This window comes from Argiope bruennichi, chromosome X2 (assembly GCF_947563725.1).
Source record: "Argiope bruennichi chromosome X2, qqArgBrue1.1, whole genome shotgun sequence".
In the NCBI taxonomy this organism is placed as follows: domain Eukaryota; kingdom Metazoa; phylum Arthropoda; class Arachnida; order Araneae; family Araneidae; genus Argiope; species Argiope bruennichi.
Window position 1 is genome coordinate 57,834,535 of NC_079163.1, and position 21,317 is coordinate 57,855,851.

Here is a 21,317-nt window from a genome sequence, read left to right on the forward strand (position 1 = left end):
ATTACTTAAGTTATATACGATTTCAAAATGCTTCTGTTACCTTAAATAACGAAGAAAGAGGATGACTTCTTTATTTCACTTCATGTATGTAAAATTTGAAATATTCTTGGATGCTATTTAATAATTTAGATTTATGCTTTACGATTTTATTTAATGATATGCCGAATTCCGCACAAGTTTAGTATAACACGTGGAATAATATTGTTGCAATAATTATAATCAATTATACCATTTTGAATTAGGTCCATGACATTGCAAACATGTATATATTAAAAATTATGCCTATGACCAAGATTACCGAGAAGATATTTGAATTTGAAAAACAATAAAATGTGTTAAAATGCATTTAAATAAAAAGTAAAACATATAATGAAAAATCATTTTATTAAAAGAATATTTTTATATTGGTTGTCGATTTAATATCCCCGATCATTTTAGATCTTCTAATAAATATATTATATCTTTCAATAACAAACGACCCAAGATGATGCTATCTTATTCTTTTTCCAAATATTAGCCATTTCTAGGAAATTTCCCAAGAGAAAAACATCATTTAAAGCAGAAAAATAAGAATCATATCAAAATTTTACGACCTTCTAAAATCATTGGACTGACTTTTTTTGGCATGAAAAATATTACAAAAGTAGTTTTAAAACCCATGTCAATAAAAAAATATTTTACTTTTATTCTGAAGCATTACATGCATTCTTTCACTTATAAAACTTATTCATAAAAGAACTTTAAAATGAGCTGCTGAACCACGAATTGATATCCAGAAGCTTTCATGGAATATCAGTTTTACCCATGATCGAATTTGTACACAGCGTATCTTAGATATTTTATAAATGGAATAGATTATGAGAGTATTTTTGCCATAAAACACGACAATTGTGTTATGCTTATATTACAAATATGAATGTATTATCGTAATATTCGATTTAAAAAATAAATGCTAATTTTAAAAAGAATTGAATTCAAATCTTCACTTTATTTACTTATCACTTCAGCATTTTGTATCGGATTTTTTTAATCGAATGGACATTATTTAAATCTTTTACTATGAAAAATTTTAGCTTCAATTATGGTTAAGTCGTAACTAAAATAATTTGCTTTTTATTAATTTAACTCGAAACCAGAAGGAGGGTTAATTGTCCAAAGCCGGAACTTTCCTAACTAAATTCGGAATTACATTTTGCAGTGAGGAAAATTATTTCTTTCACTTTTTTCTTAAATAAAAGGGTTTGGCAAATGAAAAACTTTTGATTGTTTAAACGTTAGCGTTGCTAGTTTTTAGCACTTAAGAATAAAACGGAAAATCTTCATTTTTTGTTCACTCAAGCAACTTCTATTCATTCATCTCTTTCGTAACCCATTTTCCTTTTGGAATTTTTTTTCCTACATCTCAACAGCATATTATTAAAAATTGAATTTTACTATAAAGATTATGAAAAAAAATAAACGCTTAATGTTAAAAATCCACTAATTAAATTTGACGCAACGCAATTCTGGTAATAATTCACAGCCATATGAACCGATATGGTATTTTTTGCGAGTTGGAGCTCTTGGTGCTGATGTTTCTATCAGATTAGGAAACTGCGAGTTCAACGCTCTTTTATTTTCATTCGCTTTAAGCGCAAAGAGTAAATAAATGCTGAAAAGTTTGTAGTCCAAACGAAACAATAATGCTTACGTATACTGGGCCGTTTTTCAACGGGAATTTTTTTCATTCTTAAAAATGAGTGGTTACAAAACTGTGCACATTCTCAATAAGAAATCCTTAAAACTGGCTACGCTACTTACACTTGCTCGAAATGATGAAAAGAAATCCCACTGAAGAATATGTTACGCTCAAGTGAATCAAATCACACGCGAAGAGTCACAATAGAGGTCAGTTTATGCAAAACACCCACAGATGAAAGATTAGAATTGTTCGTGGGTTCTTTTGGTGGGAATAGTGAAATTTACGTAAACATTCTTATTTATTGTAGATTGAAGTTGTATAGCTTCTTAAGACTCAAAGTATAGGACTTAATCATTTTTAATTTATGATGAAAATTTAATTTTCGTTTCATTTGATTTAATATGTTTTTATGGTTGGAAGAACCTTATTCGGCTAATTCTAAGCAAACTTAATTTGATAAAACATGCTTAGTTTAAGATCAATAAAATTTACAAGAAAGTCCGATTTGTGTAATATATCAAATTTAGAAGATGTTTAAAAACTTCTGAAATCAATAAATGCTATTCTTTTGCCACTTTATCCATGTGAAAGGAGTAAATTCAATGTCTAAAGGAATTAGTTTTCATATTTTAAACTCCTTTTACATATATAAAAATATAGCTTGTGGAATATTTTGTTGGTGCAATTTTCAGCCAATTTTATTTTAAATGACTTTCTGTAAAATTATACAATGTTATACAACCAAAATAATAAACAGAATAAAATGAATATAATTCTGACCTTTTAAATCCTGATGCATTTTTTCCCTCTCAATCGATTTACTTGTCTGAAGGCAAAGTTATGTTAGAGGTAATATACTGTCATGATGGCGGTCTCATTTCCTTTATTGCCTGCAGAAAAAAAGACGATCTTTTATTTTTTATATTCAATCTATCTTCAGATTACATCTTATTATAGTTGGGTTTATTCTTTAATGATACTGAAGAAGGGAATGACTTTGTTCTACATCGGGTTACTCAAAGTAATTTTTATACTTTTAGCTATTTTCTAGAATTTTAATCGTTTAATGAAAAATTTGCTGGGAATTTGCGATTGAAAAGGAATTGGTTCTGATCATTCAAATGTATAAACGAAAAATAAAATAGTGTATTTATTTATCCAGAATATGAGACAGAATTTCCATTGTGTTTGAAGGCCTACATATTTATCATAAAGTTATAAAAAAGAATTCGAACTGCTATTTCAGACCTGGAACATGAACAAATCTCATTTTTATATTTCCTCTGTTCTGGAGAAAATTATGCATAACTTTATGCAACTGTCAGAAAACATATACGAGCTTAAAAAAACAGGTTAAAAATACTTTAACTGGGTATGACGAAATATTCCAATACAAAACGAATTAAATATGAGTTAATTACCCGGTTAACAGGTTAAATCCTGTCTGAATCATTTCTCAACGAAAATCCTCTCATTTTACAAATGGAAAGGAATAAATTATTTCTTCGGAAAAAATTCATTCCCCCGCAATTTTTTATTCTCAAATGTCTCAAAAAACGTTATAAAATGTCTTATTAAATTAAGGCATCAGAATGAAAATCAGAAGTGATTTATTTCTTTAAAGTATAGGATAAATATCCTTTATTTGCGATCATTTAACAAAGCTAGAAAATTCGAATGCACTGCGTGAAGAAAATGAGAAGTAAAAACCATCCCGAATTCTCAAAGTTACATTTTCTCATTGAAATACTTCATTTTTTAAAAAGTGAATACATAGCACTATACAGATAAGGCAACAGAAGCACGGAACCGAAACTGAAATAAATCACCATAAAAACTAACTAGAGTGCCTAACTTCTTTTACTTAAAGGATTCGCTTGAATGCTCCAAGAGATAATCTCCACAGAACAGTAATGGAAGAGAAGATAATCTTTATTTATATAAGGTTAGTTTTTTCGGAATCTTCTCTCTGAAATCTGAACGTATTCTACATCTCTAAAAGTTACTCGAGCATTGACCTTTGGTCGCTAATTGATTGTTAGGTCTTTCCGCTCTATCAAGAAATCGATTGTTAAATTTTTTCACCGTTTTCCATTTTTTATATCAAAATTAATGAATGTTTACCTCAAACTTTTCATAGTTCATCAAGTAATAGGAGTTCAACAGGAAATTAATACGAGCACTTACACTATTTGGCATACGAATAAGAAAAAATAACTTATAATTTTTATTGCATATATGCAGAACAGGGAAAAAAGGCATACAAAACAAAACCCATGAATTCACTTAGACGATATTTATTTTCCTTTTACAGATAATTTTGTATCGTATATTATTGAGTTCGTTAAAAAAGTGCTATGCAATTTTAAAAATCGTATTTAGGCAACGGCAAATTTAAATGGCTTTTACATTAGTATGGATATCATTTCGACTCAAAAATAAGAATATAAATTTTTCCTCAAACAATTTATAAAGCAAAAGATGCATAATAAAAGTTCTGAAAAATAAGAGTATAGTTTAGAAGATGTAAGCAATGAAATAAATTGAAATAAGTGCAAACTATTACCAGATTTATAAACTATTATCATAAGATATTTGTATTTTCATTTCCACGTTTTGTGCATTTTATAATTCGCAGTTACAGGCTTTAATTAGAGTAAAATCAAATAGATTATCAAATAGTGTCTGATAACATTTTCAAGTAATAAAAATTTACCTACTATTTACTCAATGTAAACCAATTTCATATTTCATTGTTTTAAATCTTTAGTAAGTGAACAAGTATAGTCTTCTCCGTCCATTGTTCTTGATAGATCTAGTTTATACTGCATATTCTATTTTAATGCTAACTCAACCATGTAAGACAATTTCGAATTCAAAATTTTCTTCTCTTTTAATCCTTTACTTAGTTTAATCAAAAATAACCGTAGTTTAAAATAAAATGTAAATCCTGTAGTACCCCATTTTTAACTTGATAAGAAAATTATACAGATTATGGTAATAATTTCTCCAGAGAATGATATTTAATTAAAAATGGAATTTTTGCTTTTTTAAGAAGAGTGCATGAACTTATTTTCAAATTGAAATAATTCAAAATCTGGCTATCGGAGTCAAATTATTTAAGAAATTCAAAAAGGACCGATGAATTCATATATTCTGAAATTCTCTTATAGTTTAATTCGTAACGAGTCAAAAAATTTTCCTACGAATGTTCATTTTAAATGGCGTTAATTAAATTAGAAAGACTCAAAAATGATTTTAGTTCTACTTTTTTTAAATCTAAAATTCATAGTATGGTACATAAACGAGGTAAAATGTTAGCATTAAACATTTGGGTAAATATCCACTGCTTCCAATGTTTTAATTTTTATTCAGGTATTTTTTGTATTAAAATTTAAAAAAAAACTTTGCAATTAAAATCGTTTGTGTATGAACAAAACATAAAAGAATAATAAATAAAATGTTAAAATAAAGCTTACTAAAACAGTCATTTCGTAATAGAATAGTTTCTTGTCCCGATCATACTTTTAGGATATTCCCTTAAAAATTCAAACTCAACTTCTTAATGTCTCTTAAAGTCAAATACATCTATAAACTGAGATTAAGGTACAGAAAACGAGAATAAATAAATAAGTATAACTCGGAAAAAACGATGAAAAATCTTGATAAATGCGCAATATATATAAATAAAAAAAAATCGAGATATGAATTAACTAATTATTACAGAATTAAAATCACCATTAATATTTTATGACTCATTCTACAAAACCTAATGACAAATAAATTTTAATTTCCTAATAAGGTCGTTGAAATTCTGTACAGATAATTATAAACGTATACAATAACTATCTGTAAATGTTTAAAATGTTAATACATGAATATTACTAATTTTATATCCCATGGAAAGTTCCATTCATATTATATATATATTAAAAATCATAGTCACCGTTTATTGATTGTCATTAGTACTTATTGTGAGGATTCAAATCTAAGGAAATTTGAATTATAAACAGTCAAGATATCACAGTATTGAGTGATTAAACACCACATTTTGAATTATCTTTGCATTGTATTATCCAAACAATTACATTAAAATATTCACGAAAATTCAATAATAGCGATACTCGAATCACTGGATCCAAAAGTAAATTTATAAGCTAAGCCGAATAAAAATATGAAATAATGACAAAGCATTTCTAATTTATGAAAAATTAACATTTATTTACATTTAAAATTTAAATTAAAAGAAATATAAAATAGTGGCACATAATAATGACTTTAAATTATGGATTATATATTTGATACATGTTATCAGATGAAAGTTGATCAGTGCACTACATAAATTTATATTTGGATACCAATGAAAATTAAACGTTTTATACTTGAAAAAATTGCTTTAGCTACGCTAATAAACTCTGAAGTTACTAGCCTTTTGACAAAAGGATATTATATATACAATATTCAGTTACAAAGTACACTATTTACTATTGTGGAATTGGCATCACACACAAATTCAGTAGATAAGCAACTTTAGCATGAAAAGATCAAAAATTATATTGTAAACACAAGATAAAATTTTATAGTTTTGGAGTAGAGTGTTTAAAAGTGTTTCAAGGAGTTGAAAAAATGTGTATAAAAAAGCAAAACTCATCTTGTTGAATTCAGATGAAGACAGTTGAGGAAATCGCTGAACGTTGAAGGGTTTATTAATCTGATAAAGAATGGTAAAATACGGAGGCATGAATTGCAGGCTTGATAATTCATACAGAAGGCATCAGTATTGGATTCTTCTTTGGGGTCGAGTTTTTTTTTTTTTTTTTTTTCCTTCCATAGGCGAAAGGTGGTCGAGGGACATTTGGGATGGACAGTCTCGTAAAATGTTTCATTGCATGTCATGGTGATCTCAAATGGTTACTTCAGAATTTCAGCTGAAGGAATTTTCCATCCAACTCTCTGCATAGACACAACATTTGTATTATATCGTCACTCTATAGGAAAGGGACTGATAGGTGGCTGTCCTTAAACATGCCACTTAAAATCTTTGATTGACTTACTAGACTCTTAGCTTCAGTCGCACCCGCTGATTCGTCGACGACACTTATATTTCTTGCGAGCGTAGATAAATAGTTAAGTCCCCTCCCTCGCTCAATCTAATCTGAATTTCTCATTTTATTTCGCTAATTCGTTGGCCCTCATTTTTAGTTCATGCATATTTTTATATCTCTTATGAGATAAATTCTTTATTTTAATATATTTGGTTCTTATTCTGTAATATGGAATAAAAATTTCTCTCGACAAAGAAATTCAAACAAAGATAAGAAAATATCTCGAAAAATGAGAGAATGCACCATTTACCTGCTATTAGGTGCTTGCATGTATTTTAATTAGCGATATCTATTGGTAAACATACGAAGTATCTATATAAACGACAATAGTTTTGGGTTTTACCAATTTAATATTACTTTGTTATCATTTTGAAAGTTTTCCATTTTAGTATTATTGAGTTATTCAGTGTATAAAGACCCCAATCATGGAACGCTCCAAATTGCATTTTCGACATTCATTGCTTTTTTGTTTGTTTGAAGAAATCTGCTGCCGAAGCCCATCAGACACTTTTAGAAACTTATGGCGATGCTGCTCCGTCATTTGTCGTCCCAATTGTCGGTTTTGGTTTCAATAATTTAATAGTGGTGACTTCGATATCAATGACAAAGAATGGCCTGGAGGACCAAAAAAATTCGAAGACAATCAGTTGCAAGACTTATTGAAAGAAAATGAGAAAAAGTTGTAGAAAATGAAGGAAAATATTTTGATATATATTGTACCAATTTTTCTCAATAAATGTCTCTTTCAAGTGAAAAAATGATCGAACATCTAATAAATGAAGTTGGCGGAATTTCCGGAAGAATCAATAAATGAGCATCCATACAAATGAATTCACAGCAGAAAAGGGATTTGGGTTCAAAAATCCTTTATATTGGTAAAGACATACGATAAATTAAGAATCCAATTTTCGCTTGGTAAATCAGGAGCTTTATATATTTAAAAAAAGGCAATATATATATAAATTTGATTTGTCAAAAAGCAAGAATTGAATAAGTAATCAAATTTTAGAAAACAAGGAATTGGGATACAGCGAATGTTAATTTTTAAATGTTGATTGACAGATCTTTTTGGATTATAAATATGAATGCGTAATTTTAATCCTGTTAATTAAAATAAATTTTCTTGATAAATGAAAAGAATATTAATATTTAATAACTTCCTTTCTTTTATTTGGACACAGCAAAAAGGAAATAAATTAGCATTACTCTTAGTGAAAGTTACAGGAAAGCTTTAACAAGAATAGAAACCGTGCCCCTTTTTTTTTCCAGATGTGTTACAAAATATATCATTGAAGGCAAAGTGTCGTAACGGCTGTTTTTTTTTTTTTAACCACGCCTTTTCTAAATTAGTGTATTTTTCTTTAGGATACTTTAAAAGGAAGTAGAACTTACAAAACATTTATATTTTTTCGTTATCAGATCCCTTTTGATTTTACTTGTGGCTTCGTTTTTATAAACAATTTCCCTTGCGTAATTCCTTTTCAAGAAGAACTGGAAAAGAAAAGCAACCTTTGAAAATCAATATATATTAATTAGCCGAAAAAGTTAATTTTGTAAATCGTGTTGTTAAATTATATTTATTAATTATTTTAGACAAGTATTAATTCGTAAATATAGCTAACAGACAAATTTGGATTTTTTTTCACATCGGTTTATTCTCCAGTAGAACTGGAGTTTTAATTATTTGAAATCATCTAATTTGAAATATTTATCATTGTTTATTTTCATTTTTTAACTTTTGTTATTCAGGTAAATAATGTTTTACAACGAATTATTTTATTGTATCTAATTTTATCCTCGAAAGGAAATAAAGATAAATCAAGCTTAATTAACCGAATTAATCATAAATTTACTCGATTCCTTAATATTAAGTTCAAACAAAATTGAATTTTGATGCTTCAACAACAATTACCGTCGTTTATCTGGGTTACATGTCGACATGAGTAAGCTTACCATTTTACATACTTCCAATTTACATCATGATAATATTTTTACATTGCAGCTATATTCGAATTTAGCGTGCATAAAACATATAAGCGAGCTGAGCCTTCAATGAAGTTAAGGTTGTAATTACAGATTTCTTAAATTCAGTATCCTGATTCAAAGTAGGGTAGAGAACATGAATTTCGAAATAAATGAATGGAAAATATTTCATCCGATTTTTCATTATCAATAAGCAAAAATAATTTAGAAGGCTATCGTTTAAGTTTTACAAGTGAATGTATTTCAATTTCTATTTGTATATTATTGCTTCGAATTTTCAGTTTGCGATTTCGTTGTACTACTTAAATATGTACACTTGCCGGGGGGGGGGGCTTAATATTTTTCGGATCTAAAAAAGGTTTCGAGTGGGAAAAATTTAAGAATTCCTTTTCTAATTCCTATTCTCTTACCTTCCGATTACTAAATCACACTTCAACGGGAAGGATAAAAAACATAAAAATTCAATTTGTGAAATAGTAAATCAAGTAACTTTTTCTGTAATTTTCGAAAAATAATCATCTTTATAGGTTCAATTTATAAGAAAAGAGGAGATGGTTGAGAATATCTGCTCAGTCAGAAGCCTTTTTCATTCGTACTGAACAAAGTACAGTGGCTTTCAAAAATTAAGGTAAAACAAAACAAAAAGTTGCGAAACTGAAATTTTTTGGAATTTAATGAAATTGGGAAAAACAAATTAGGTACAAAAAATATGCCTATTTTGAGTTTTGAAAATACACACTAAGAAAACATACCAAAAAATTTAACATCCGATTTGAATATATTGTTCAGCTTCAATATGGATCACCGCTAACAGCTGTACAGGCATGATAGCGCTTTCCATGCTAAAATGATAGTGTTTATTAATTTATTTGGTAGCAAAGTGTATTATTGTATCAAGAGAGTTCGGAGATCCTAAGAGGTTGCAGGTTAAGTGAATAATAAACATCTCTAGAGCATCCCAAGTATTTGGTTTAAGCCCGAAGAATGTACTGTGAACCTATACGCGCCCTAATCTCCTCACATAGGTAATTCTTCACCAATCGATTTCTATGTTGTCAAATGTTGTCAATGATGAAGTCACCCACTGCACCTAAATAAGCACGACAACTTGGATCAAGAAAATATCTATATAACCGTGCATTAACAGTATCTTAGTACGATATACAAGTCACCGCGGTCATTCAAATCTGCTCAACTACTTATACTATAACTACCAATCTCTCTTTTTATTAGATATAGTTTAGGTAACATCGGGTTCCGGGTTCTCGGCGCCAGCCAAACAGCAATCTTTACGTTTCAGTTCGTTAACAAAATATGGATTCATCTGCAAAGAGCAGACTTCCGTTTACTTGCACTCCAAATGATATCAGCCCTTGCTCATTTCAATTTTATATTTCAGTGGCATAGTATGAGGACTGTTGGATGTTTTCCTTACAACATCCATCGTGAAATATCTGCACAGTTAATCTGGATACCAGCCTTTCAACGGCTGCTACAAGAGATGTGAGGCAGATTGGTATAGCTGTTCCATGCCTCTTTGCTGTTGTCTGCAAATAGCGATCGTCTGTGGCCCTCGTAGCACCAGGTCCCCGCGGACAATAACATCCTTAACGCCACTCCCAAGAAAAGGATTCCCTAACTTGATTTCTAATAGATTAAGAAGATTAAGAACACTTAGAAGTTAAATATGAACCAACTAATGTACCGGAACCACAACGAACCAATTGTTTGATGGATCGCAGCGTGGGATTTTGGTTATCCATGAGAAACAAGAAGTAAATGGAGCTGCGGTAGCTGCTCAAGAAAAGCCAACTCTGTCACTCTTGTTGTCGAAGGAAAGAAGAGCAAGGCAAATAGCAGAAGCCAGAAGTGAGGATAAAAGTAAAAAGAGGGAAATTCCCGAAGACCTCGGAATGGAAGGTCTTTCATATCCATCAAAAGAATATAAGCGCCTGAGAACCCTTAGTTTTTGGAAACTAGTATTCACACCATTACAGTAAATAAGGGCTTTCTAACCAAATATGTTACCAAAATGACAAATTTAAAAATGCTAAAAGCCAGTTACTTAATTGTGAATTATTTTTCGAAAAGGATAATAGTCATCACTTTCTTTTTATTTTTTATTACTATTATTATTGTTTTATCCTTGTGCTTTAATTTTTTAAAGCACAAGGTTTTTTTCCCTGATTAAATTGCAGACGCCAGGGATTAGAAAATAATATATTTAAATAGATAATTAATCGCAAAAAATGTGCAAGTTCAAAGCCAAGTCTTGATAATAATGCTATCTATCATATATGGGATTTTATAATTAATTTTCTTCTGTTACATTTTTGTATTAAAATTTATAACTATGCAGTAATAAGGAAGAGATGGGTAGAGATTTTTGCATCTTCTCATTAACTAAAGAATCCGTCTACCAGCAAATAAGGCCACTGTGTCATAAAATAATGCTACCATGTAAATGCAAACCTATTTTGGTGTCTTTTACGTTTAGCCAGCAATATCCAATGTCATGTGCTGGTGATGCGGCCTGAACGAAAAGTACAGTTTCAATCACCCGTGACTAACATAGCACTTAACGTGTTAATGTAGTAAACTTAGTCAGAAAATTACTCACGCGTGCACGTAAACCTTTTTACCGATATTATATTATCTATTTATTGTGATAAAGGGAGCAAGCATGGTATGAATATCTTTGCCAAGATTCATTTAAATATAACTTGGAAGAGGAAGAAATTAACTAGGAAAAATAAAGTTAATTTCTTATGACAACCTATTCAAATTGCTATTCTGAAAAAGAGTAGTTATTTTATAAATCAAGAGTATACAATTTTTGAATTAGTTACAAGACGTATTTGTAGTTATATTGCAGTTAATGGCAAATTGATGATACCATGGAAAAGAAAAGATACAACAAAGCTATTTTAAGTCTTATGCCGATTAATAAAATGTTAAAAGCAAAGGAAGATCAAATTATAAGAAATCTAAAAATCAAACATGAGATTCTTACAATCATCTATATTACATTTGTCTCCAAATGTGTCAATTATTAGAAATAGAAACAGAACATTAAAGTCAGTTTTTAAAGAAATTATTCAAAATGTGTAAAACGTAAGAATTATTTATAAAAAATAAGAAAATTTACTGCAGAATAATTTAACAATATTTTCCCACACTGAAATAAGAAGTTGGAAACATAAAAACCATCGTTTCTAGAAGCAAAACAAATTCGATATACTTTTTTTTCCTGCTCTATGAAATGAAAAGTTAAAGGCGATTTAAAAAAACAGCACATTTGACAGCAGTTGAATCAAAATTCAAAGATATTTCGCTTTAGAAATTAAATCGAAGCTGAAAAAAAATCGTCAATGGTCACCAATTTTTTAATCATCAATGTGAGCTATTCAGTTCCTGTCAGGGTGTTTCTAGACTCGGAATTCCGGAATTTTGTTTTCAATGCATTCATCAGAAAGAAAGTTCCCTCTATCAGGAAGTCTCAAGCAAGACTTCCTGAGGCGACCACTTTTTATTGCCATATTTTTCATTAGAAGTGTAAATAGGTCATTTAAAAGCGACCTGTTTTCCGATGGGTTTAAAAATATCTAACTAAACAAGTGAGGAGGATGTTATACCAAATGAAGAATTATATTGGGTCACACTCGCAGTTCTTTGATTAATCAAGACTTTTTTTTTTTTAATGTTTCAATAAACAAGTTCCGCAGACTTGAATTCACGATAGATTTTGACTTAAAAACGTTATATTTTTTCCGTGTCTCAATATGAAGGTGATTGTTGTTTTATTGTCCTTTATTCTATTATATATTTCGATTAATGAATGTTATAATAGAACGAATTCACGTGATATTAAAAACACGTGACAAACTTAATTTCGCATGTTACTGTAAGTTGAGCTATAATATCAAGTCTTTTTCCCTCTTATAATATTCACAGTGGATTTCAAAGTTAAATATTTGGGATTTATTTGATAAATCTTTTGAGTTGATTTCATTGTGTTCGAATTGTTTTAATTCGAACTTTGCGATTTCAGTCAATCTTTATATTTAATTACGATTTTTTAATAAAATCATACTTAAATTGAAGAATAAGCTTTATGTAAATCTTGCAAAATTATACCAGAAAATTAAATTAATCATTTACTGAAAGGAAACATAATTTACTACCTTTTTTTTAATAATGAAAGGTTTTTATCATCCCATTTTATTAAATTATATTATCTGTCAGTTTACCAATTTTTTTAAAAAATATTTTAGCAATTTATAGTAGTAGAATTTCTTAAGTGTTAAAAATAATACAATTGGCTTTTTCAATTGGTGGCCATTTTTGCACAATTAAACTGTATTTTACACATTATATTTCAAAAATAGAAACTCAAATACAACAGATTCCTGTTCGAGAAAATTGGCGAAATTTTTGAATTAAATTCTTACGAAATGTTTTTTTTTTTCAAACAGAATGAAAATTATCTTTTGAAACAGAATGATTGCCTTATCACGCTTCAATTTTATCATCATCGAATACTAATGCAGGTACGATGGGTCACAATTCATGAGAATAGCAAAATTCAAAAGTAAATATTTATAAATAGCTGCATATTTATAAAATAATAAACATTTATAAAAATATCTAACAGGGTTGTATGAAATTTTGGTACTTCATAACTACAAAACTTTCCGTATTTTTAAAAATACTAGAAATACTAATTTTTAAAATACTTCTTGTTTATTATGTTTGATAAGGGATTGATATATCAGATATTTTTATTTACTTTAAGTAAGAGTTGTGATTTATTTATGTTCATCAGTTTGATAATTGTCTTATATCACATTTTAGCACAATATATATTTATATCGTAACCACAAATTTAAGATTTAAAAAATCAAGTATTTAGCTTATTTTGACGCGAATAATAAATGCACTCAAATTTTAACTAGTTGTAATGAAACACTAAAAATCGTTCATAATAATGTACACATTTTCTGTTTCTTTAATTTTAATGTAAGTCACTTCTCTGATCATAATGCATTTCTACAATAATCATGCATATTGTAGATCAGGGATGGGTATTAAGTCAATCGCGATCGACCGGTGGACCACCAAGGCATTTTGGGCTGACCATCTTTACTAAGGCCTAAAACGCGGATACGAAAAGAAACATTTATTGAACATCATCTCCTAATCTTATCTCCTTCAAAATGACAATTTTGAAGGAGTCCTGCTATGTAGGACACCTATGCAGCCATCTTCAGAACCTAAGAATAACTTTTGGTATCTAATGGACGGATCCTAATTTTAATATAATTTAACATTGCTCTTTGGTTCTACTTACCAGCGTGAATCTGTATTCTCAATGATGAATTAAGACAACATATCGCTCCCGTCTCTCAGACGACCAATTAGAATCCAGTACAAGATTAGCAGTTAATAAATATATACCGAGATATTGGCGGACAGTATGTAGCCGAAGACTTCTAACTATAGCTACGAGAACTTAAATGAAAATGATTTATTTTCTCATGTATTTTGAATATTTTGATATTAAATGCATCATTTGATATTATATTTGTGGCAATTATTATGTTTGTAGTTATGTAGGTAAGTACATTTTTCGCATTTATTATTAAGTCATAATAAATATTGTAGATCTGCGCCACTGAGTGGACTGGAACACCGTGAAAAAAATCAGAAGTAGCCTGTAACCCCTAAAAAGTCTGCCCACCCTGATGTAGATTATTAAAAGTAAATTTATAAAATTCTGCGAAATAATGCAAAACGTTTGGTCGCAGAACTTGACTTATTTAATAAAATTTCTTACCTGTAGAAGACGAATTTAAAAATTTTTATTCATTGTTAACATCCGCCTCTATTATGGCGATTTTGAAAAAATAAAGAAAACTGCATGTTTGCGCTGGGAAAACACTTTGATTTTGAAGATCTAGGTTAGTAGGAATTATGTGTTTTTTTCCTACCTTAGATCAGGAAGAGCAATGAGATTACCCAAGATTTGCGACATGGTCTGCTCGACCGACATCCGGTTCTGGTCACCTGGTCCTTACCCACGGTATTCAGTGACAACCCCCATATTGATGTGGCAAGATTCCAAAAAAGGTCCAGGATGAGAAACAATGTTCTTTGTTCTAGAATATCACCTTCTTGAGCCGCATTCGAATTCTTTTGAACCCGGGAATTCATTGATAACAAAGGCCTGAGATCTCTTTGTTGGCCTGACTCCACTTAATTGTTTAGAATGGCTTCGATACAGAAAGTGCCAATCGAAATGGGATATCTCGGGTCATTCGAATGGGGTGCTTACTCTAACAAAAGACATCATTCGTTTTGTTTCTCACTAAAAGCGGAAGTTGTAAACTTCCGTTCTTTTTCTTAATACGGAGTTTCAATAGCATACAATCGAAAATTTAAGATATGCGATTTTTTTTACTGTTGCTTTTATGCTCCGTAAAGAACCTTTTATGTGGAAGTAATGGTTGTGACTGGAGTGCGATATCATTGTCTTGGAAAAGATATAGAAGGGCATTGTGCTAAGATAAAGAGCACTTTCTTTTAAATGCATAAAAAATATCTTTTGATTAAATATTAAAGGTAGCATTTGAATAATATATTTTTTTGAAGAAAAAAAAAGGTTAAAATTTAAAAAAATGCCTTTTTATTTTATTTTTATTATTTATGTTTGTTCAGAAGAAACTTTAACTTACTTCGTCACAGAAATCTTAAATGACCTGAATGATGTTTTAAAATGTAACAAATTTCCCTTTCTCAATAAGTAAATTTGGATAAGTTACAGCTTTTTCATGTATTGAAGTTTTTGAGACAAGTATACCAGCTCAAGCATCGCCCTCGTTATCTGACCATATTTCATAATAACAACTTTTTCTAAATAACTTAATTTTGTTTCCAAACGGGGTGCATATTTGGCAATTCAATACCTTTCACTGATACTGGAAACTTTTACTTTTGAGAAAAATTTACAATGAGAATGAAAGTAAATACTTATTTTTTATAATGTGAAACATTTATTAAACGTGAAACATTTAATATAAAGTAATATTGCACAATTAAGTAATTGTTAATACAAAGCTCAACTGTTTGTAAATATTAAACTGTAATCACAGAAAGAAATATTTCACTTACACATCCATTTTAATGTATAAAAAAATAAACACTCACAAGTTTTCCTTCCAAATTTATTTTTATAATTTAGCACATGCCATCACTTTTTTCCCGACTGAATCTTAAAGTAAACCAACTTCTACATGTGATTTTGTTCTTGTATTAATTCCTGTCATTTTTTAGGAGAATAAATGTGAGAATTTATGATAGGTAAATAAATATAGCTAGAAATGAGGAAACACTGATGCCTTTCAAGGTCAAAGAAAAATTGCACCGTGAAATAGGAAAAACTGTTCAAAGAGGCTACTTAACAATCATAAAAAATCATTAACAAATATATCAATGCAAACAGATTAAGAATTTTTAGAGAACAGGAATTCCAAGATGACTTACCGATATAAATGCGAAAACTTTAGTACGAGAGATCAAGGCAAATCCCTCTACCTGCAAAAATGTCTGAAAAACATCTTACAGATATCAGGAGAACTTGAAAGTGTAAGTACTATAACCACAACCAGCTTCTCCCATCTGCCTTAACGTGTAGAATATTCTAAATGACCGTAACACCACGACACGCAATAGGGATCTGCAGTGAGCTAAAAATAGACCCACTACGTACCCTTCACTTAGAAGGGGCGATGAAACTTCTCCAAACCTGTAATAATGTATGCGGAGTGCTTTGAATGACAAGTATCGTCATGACAGCACTGATATGGGAACAAAGATGGAATCCTAACGGTCACTGCCAACCACGACCTCATATCATTACTATTCTAACCAGAGAAGCAAGAATCAACTACTATACTAGAAGTTTCTCATTCCCATATTTTTAGGTGTTCCCAATAGGGTAAGTACCACAAAAATTATTCTTGATGAAGTGGGGTTGCAAGTTAGTATTTCACATAAGAAAAATATCGTAATTATAGCAAACCGGAACAAATGTCTGTATTTGATAGATAGCACTATATGAAAGATTTTGATTTTTGAAATATTTTATTTCTTAACGAAAAAAAATAAGCTCTTAATTCTATATATTTAAATTATAAGTCAATAATAAATTTGAAATAAAATAATTCATAAACGAAACAGATATTTCTTTCTTTTTTTTTATTGTAAACGTACATGCATATTTATCATGAAACGTTTACGTAATGCCATTTATTAATTCATACGCGACACATTTTTGATGCTTCAATACATTATATTAGCATTTTAAAAAGTTTATGAAATTTGGAGACAATTCTTTAACCGGTTTATTAGCTGTAATTTCTTTTTCATTTTATGTATAATAATAATAATAAATTACACATGATGTACTTGGAAATTTTGTGATTGAAGTAGAAAGTACTGAAAATGGACCATGCGAGATATTTATCATTAAGAGGAATTCTATTTTAATTTTTTTTCAAATGTTACGCTTTTCATGTTACACTTTCATACATTATTTTTTTTCGCAACTAGTCATTAAATGTCTCTGTGAGTACTACATTGCCACACTAGAACAAAAACTGCTCAATGCAAACCTCTTTTTCTAATCATGTCTTCCATTTTTACTGAATTCAAGTATTATTCCAAAAAAAGAAATTTAAAAATTTTTAGAACAAAATAAAATAGAATTTTTTTTTTAAATAAGAATTTTTCTCATCTGTCTTAATTTACTAAAAAGGAATTACATATAAAATATTTTTTTTAAACTTCCGATTAAACAATTAAAATATTTAGATGTTTCTACTAAAAAAATAATAAGATTTGTCACCCACTACAACTTGCGCATTAAAATGTGGAAAATATTGCAACTCTGCCTTAATGTAACAATTGATTTTCGGCATTTTTTAAAAAAAAATTATGTAAGTTATTCATTTTTATTTATTTTTCTTCCAGTTAAAATGTTTTGTGAAATCTCGCAGTTCGAGACTTTTTTATCTTCTAATCTTTGAAAAAAAATTGCACTCGCATCTGATTGACAGAGTTAACCTTATTTCTTTTCCTTGTCAGAATGTTAAAATAAGGAAGCAGTTATAATGATAAAGCAATCGATTAACTTAATTAATCCACTTGTCTATTTTAAAAGATAATTTTCTAACAGAATGGCACATGTCTCATCTGTTAATGTCGTGGGAGGGTTTCATTTTCTTGCTTTTTCTTAATGTTGACGGAATAGTTCGAGCTTATGGCATTCATTTGGAAGTAAAGGCGGTGTATTTAAATACGCAGTGTCTTAGCTACTTAAAATAGATGTAACATTTTTGTTCGCGTTCAAGCATGCAGTCTAAGCTTAAGTGAATAATGGTGATAAGTCCGTCTACGTACTGAATGTCTACGGTGCAAGACATTCAGTATGAGTCACTAAAAAGAATTAAAGTAATTGATCTCGAATATTTACTAATGACCTGAAAACATAAGTTTCTTTTTTTTTAAAAAAGGGAGGGGGAATTCTGGAACAAAATACATTTCAATAATAAAAGGGGGAGGGAGAATGTAATATTGCTTTTTGCAAACAATTTATGTTTCAAAAAAATTCTTGTAAACTTGCTGTTATATAAGTGGAACTCCAGCTGGTGGTGAATTCGAGGTAAAAATCAATTTTTAATTTCTTTAGTTCTGTAATAATGAGTAATGAATTTAGAACCGAAAAACAGAAAAACACATAAAAGTGTATTTTCAGAAACTGAATTATATTTATTTCCTAATTTGAATGTTTACTTTTCGACTTGTCATTTTCCCTTGGTTTTTCTCTGGTAGCGAAAGGGTCATCTTTATGCAAAACTGCGCCTATAATGACTCGATGTTTCTTAAAAAAATAAGTTATTTGTAACAGTTCCAGTATTATGCCCGATTTGTCTGTTAATACATATAATGTCGCATATGAATGACTGCATTTTAATTAAACCGCACAACACAATTTTCTTTTGCGTTGTGTGGTGTGGTTTAATTAAGATGCAATAATTTATATGCGCATTATATGCATTAATAAATAAATCTGACATAATACTGGAAATGTTACGAATAACAGTTACTTTTTTTTAAAGAAATAGTTAGGCATATAACCGAGTTAAAAAATTGCGTCTTGTATCAATTCATTTTATGGGAAATAGCGGAGCGTTTAAGCGTTTTTTATGTGGAAATGTTTAATTTTTACCGTCACTTCTTGCCTAATGCCGCACAGACGCAAGCTAGTTTACAGGAACTTTTGAAAAATTCAAAAAAGAACGATAGACGACCTGTCTCCTGGACACAGGTCTCTTTGTAATCTTTCGAGAAATGCAAAGCTGACATTGCTGAAGCAGCTACTCTGACTTTTCATGCACCTAATCAGCAATTATCCGTTATGGTCGAGCTTCTGATTTGATTTAACTATTGGGGCTATCCTTCTTATTACTACATCCGATGTTCAAAATCCACTTGCATTTTATTCACGGAAACTTTTACTTTCAGAACGTAAATATAATATGTATGATATGGATATATATGCAACCATAAAACATTTCCGATATTTATTGGAAGGTCAAAATTGCATAATATTTATTAACCATCGACCTCTAACATTTGTTTTTACTAAAAAATCAGATTCTTCTCCAAGACAGCCAAGATATCTATACTTCATATTTCAGTTCATATATAAGACGCAGCTAAGATATTAGACACATATCGGTTTTAAAAAATGTTGTTAAGATATCTATACTTCATATTTCAGTTCATATATAAGACACAGCTAAGATATTAGACACATATCGGTTTTAAAAAAATGTTGTTGTCGACACATTGTCCCGAATTAGCGACGTGCATTTACCAAAAATAGACTTTTCTGCCTTGGCAAATGCACAAGCTTTCGATGAAGAACTGCAGACACTCTTATAAAAAAAATGAACTGTCACTTGTTTTGAAACCTCTCTCGATTGCTCCTACTTCACTGAACCATTCACTACTTCATTGATGTCAGGAAGAACATAATCAGATCTTACGTGCCAACAAGTTTCAGAAAGATAATTTTCCAATCTTTGCACAACCTCACTCATCTTGGTATCCGTGCAACCAAACGTCTAATTTCGGAGAGATTCGTATGGCCAAAAAAGACATATACAAAAAGACATTTCGAACTGGACTCGTTCATGTCTAAATTTCCAAAGATGTAAGGTAATCAGACACACCAATAGTCCTCTTAAATCTTTCCACCTGCCTTCAGCAAGATTTAGTCATGTACATTTTGATCTCGTTCAAACAACTGCGAATTCTTACTCGCCTATATAGACCGTTTCACACGATGGCCTGAAGCAGTTCCCATCTCCAATATTTCTGCCGAAACCATTGCACGTGTATTCATTGGTCAGTGGATCTCACGCTTCCATTTACCTTCAATCATTACGACGAATCAGGGACGACAATTTGAAAGTAATTTGTTTTCTTTGCTAAGTATCCAAAAGATCAGAACAACCCCTTATCACCCACATCCAAAAATGGAATAATCGAGCGATTTTATTGTTCTTTAAAACAAAGTCTCAGATGACACACATCCATGAAATGGACTGAATCAATTCCACTAGTTTTACTGCATCGTTAATATGGAGGTTGTCCATAAACTGTTATTGTGTGCAAACCCATCTCTGAAGCGTGTAGGATTTCCTCTAATTTTTGTTTGATTCAACTGAATAATTCTTTCACTGAAACCCATAGAAAGCCCTTTCTATTTGAAAATACAAAATGGGTGAGTTTTTGAATCTTTTGTTAATTGTGGAGGATAAAATGGATGTTCGATTCGTTCATTGAAGCATTACACTTCCTTGCGTTTCCGCTTAATAATATGTGTGTCATTTAGGATTTGTTTTGTCTCCCCAATGAATTTAACAATTGGACTCATATTCGTGCGATTTCTGGTCGGTCAAATCTATCAAAGTATTATTCATCCGAACAATAACATTTCATCATAAATATGAACCACAACACTTTTTTACAATTTCATTTTATTCAAAAGATTTCATTTTTATATCGCATATTGAAATTCCCGAGTTCGTTTGGTAAACAGATGCCAAGCTATTGTATGATACAAATGCTTATTCTGATTGATATGTACTTCAAACGTAATAGCATAGTAAAAAGATTGCTAACTTGAAAACAACAAAAAGTTGGCTATAGCTCGAATTCCTGTTATAATTCAAATGCACAGTGATAAATTTTTTTTGGATTTGATTAAAATCAGTGTTAGTAATCCAATACTTTACATACTAAATTAATTGTTTATAGTGTCACTGAAGCAGCAAGAAATCTAACCCTAATTCTATGAGTTGCGATCTAAACTTTGTTGATGTCTGTCAACTTCATATCTGCCATTATTCAGAGGCTGCTGCCTTGGAGAACAGTGTTTATCAACAAAGGAGATACACGTATTCTCCAACTGACAATTA

At 30.0% G+C, this 21,317-nt stretch overlaps 2 protein-coding genes across 7 annotated transcripts in view; one reads left to right on the forward strand and one right to left on the reverse strand.

Moving 5' to 3' along the window:
* Positions 1-21,317, reverse strand: part of LOC129960164 (uncharacterized) — a 155,795-nt gene that overhangs the window by 67,107 nt on the left and 67,371 nt on the right. For 2 of the 6 annotated variants that reach the window (XM_056073360.1, XM_056073357.1), the window contains exon 2: positions 2,462-2,571. The exons of 3 other annotated variants lie outside the window; for them this stretch is intronic. The gene's annotated coding sequence lies outside the window, so the exon portion shown is untranslated. Of the gene's footprint in view, positions 1-2,461; positions 2,572-8,178; positions 8,278-21,317 lie in introns of all 6 variants that reach the window. One more of the 6 variants, XM_056073356.1, reaches the window with a different exon arrangement.
* Positions 1-21,317, forward strand: part of LOC129960167 (serine proteinase stubble-like) — a 54,437-nt gene that overhangs the window by 5,834 nt on the left and 27,286 nt on the right. The gene's annotated exons all lie outside the window — the stretch shown is intronic.